This window comes from Hordeum vulgare, chromosome 7H, assembly GCF_904849725.1.
Source record: "Hordeum vulgare subsp. vulgare chromosome 7H, MorexV3_pseudomolecules_assembly, whole genome shotgun sequence".
Classification (NCBI taxonomy): Eukaryota; Viridiplantae; Streptophyta; class Magnoliopsida; order Poales; family Poaceae; genus Hordeum; species Hordeum vulgare.
The window spans coordinates 254987958-254991086 of NC_058524.1; positions in this window are offsets into that span (position 1 = coordinate 254987958).

Genomic DNA, 3129 nt, shown 5'->3' on the forward strand with positions numbered 1-3129 from the left:
GAGTGGGAGATCTGTAGCATTTCTCATATTATATGTGGATGACATATTGTTGATGGGAAATGATATTTAACTATTGGAAAGCATCAAGGCCTATTTGAATAAGAGTTTTTCAATGAATGGCCCTGGAGAAGCTGATTACATATTAGGCATCAAGATCTATAGAGATAGATCGAGATGCCTCATAGGTCTTTCACAAGGCACATACCTTGACAAGATATTGAAGAAGTTCAATATGGAGAAGGCTAAGAAGGGGTTATTGCATGTATTGCAAGGTGTGAGGTTGAGTGCGACTCAACGGCCGACCACGTCGGAAGATAAAGAAAAGATGAGTACCATCCCTTATGCTTCAGCCATGGGCTCTATCATGTATGCCATGTTGTGTACCAGACTTGATGTGAACCTTGCCATCAGTTTGGTAGGGAGGTACTAGAGTGATCCTGGAGTTGATCACTGGACAACGGTCAAGAATATCCTAAAGTACCTAAAAAGGACTAAAGATATGTTTCTTGTCTATGGAGGTGCCGAAGAGCTCGTCGTAAAGGGTTACGTTGATGCTAGCTTTGACACAGATCCGAATGACTCCAAGTCACAAATCGGATACGTGGTACTATCATTACTAATTTGCATCTTTTGGCATTAATATTATTAAGATGTGTAGCACTACGATCGAGATTCAATAAACCATTGAAGGTATTTATTCAAGCAAATAGAATAACCATTAGTCTCTTTAAATGAATAATCGTATTGCAATAAACACAATCTAATCACGTCTATGCTCAACACAAACACCAAATAACAATTATTTAGGTTTAACACTAATCCATATGGTAGAGGGAGCGTGCGATGTTTGATCGCATCAACCTTGGAATCACTTCCAACACATATCGTCTCCTCACCCTTGCTAGTATCCATTAATTTTGTAGCTATAATTTCGAGTTACTAACACTTAGCAACTGAACCGGTATCTAATACCCTGGTGCTACTAGGAGTAATAGTAAGGTACACATCAATATTAGGTATTTCCAATATACGTTTGTCTACTTTGCCAGCCTTCTCATCTACCAAGTATCTAGGGTAGTTCCGCCTTAGTGACCGTTCCCCTCATAACAGAAGCACTTAGTCTCGGGTTTGGGTTAAACCTTGGGTTTCTTCACTAGAGCAGCAACTGGTTTGTTGTTTCATGAAGTATCCCTTCTTGCCCTTGCCCTTCTTGAAGCTAGTGGTTTTACTAACCATCACCAATTGATGCTCCTATTTCATTTCTACTTTCGCGATCTCAAACATCGTGAATAGCTTAAGGATCATCATATCAATCCTTGATATGTTATAGTTCATCACGAAGCTCTAGTAGCTTGGTGGCAGTGACTTTGGAGAACCATCACTATCTCATGTGGAAGATTAACTCCCACTCGATTCAAGCGATTGTAATACTCAGACAATTTGAGCACATGCTCAACGATTGAGCTTTTCTCCCTTACTTTGTAGACAAATAATCTTGTCGGAGGTGTGATACCCCTCAACAAGGGCACGAGCATGAAATCCTAATTTCATCTCTTGGAACATCTCATATGTTCTGTGACATTCAAAATATCTTTGATGCCTTAATTCTAAGTCGTTAAGCATTACACACTGAACTGTCACGTAGTCATCAAAAACTTGTATGTGAGATGTTCGCAACATCCACAGACGACGCTCGAGGTTTAGCACACCGAGCGGTGCATTAAGGACATAAGCCTTCTGTGCAGCAATGAGGACAATCCTCAGTTTATGGACCCAGTCCGCATAATTGCTACTATCAACTTTCAACTAAATTTTCTCTAGGAACATTTCTAAAACAGTAGAGCTACAACGCAAGCTACAACATAATTTGCAAAGACCTTTTGACTATATTCATGATAATGAGCTCAATTAATCATATTACTTAAGAACTCCCACTCAAATAGACATCCCTCCAATCATTCGAGTGGCGCATGATCTAAATCCACTAACTCAAGTCCGATCATCGCGTGAGTTGAGATTACTTTCAATGGTGAACATCTCCATGTTGATCATATCAACTATATGATTCATGCCCGACCTTTCGGTCTCTTGTGTTCCGAGGCCATGTCTGTACATGCTAGGCTCGTCAAGTTTAACCCGAGTGTTCCGCGTGTGCAACTGTTTTGCACCCGTTGTATGTGAACGTTGAGTCTATCACACCCGATCATCACGTGGTGTCTCAAAACGACGAACTGTCGCAACGGTCGACAATCGGGGAGAACACAATTTTATCTTGAAATTTAGTGAGGGATCACCTTATAATGCTATCGTCGTTCTAAGAAAAATAAGGTGCATAAAAGGATTAACATCACATGTAAATCATAAGTGACATGATATGGGCCATGATCTTGTGCTTCTTGATCTCATCACCAAAGAACCGGCATGATCTTCATCGTCACCGGCGCCACACCGTGATCTCCATCATTGTGCCGCCATCGAGGTTGTCGTGCTATCTATGCTATTAATACTAAAGCTACTACCTAGCAATATAATACACGCATCTGCAAGCACAAACGTTAGTTTAAAGACAACCCTATGGCTCATGCCGGTTGCCGTAGCATCGACGTGCAAGTTGATATTTAACTATTACAACATGATCATCACGTACATCCAATATATCATATCATGTCTTTGGCCATATCACATCACATGCATACCCTGCAAAAACAAGTTAGACATCCTCTAATTTGTTGTTGCATCTTTTACGTGGCTGTTATGGGTATCTAGTATGAGCGTATCTTACTTACGCAAAGCCACAATGGTGATATGAAAATTGCTATTTAACCTTCTCCAAGGACCGCCTCTGTCAAATCCAATTAAACTAAGGTTGAAGAAAAAGACACCCGCTAGTCATCATTATGCAACAAGTTGCATGTCAGTCGATGAAACGGGTCTCTCGTAAGCGTACGAGTAAAGTTGGTCCGGGCCGCTTCAATCCAACAATACCGCCGAATCAAGAAAAGACTAAGGAGGGTAGCAAATTGAACATCAACGCCCACAAACTCTTTTGTGTTCTACTCGAGATATCATCGACGCATGAACCTAGCTCTGTTACCACTCTTGGGGAACGTTGCACGGGAAACAAAAACA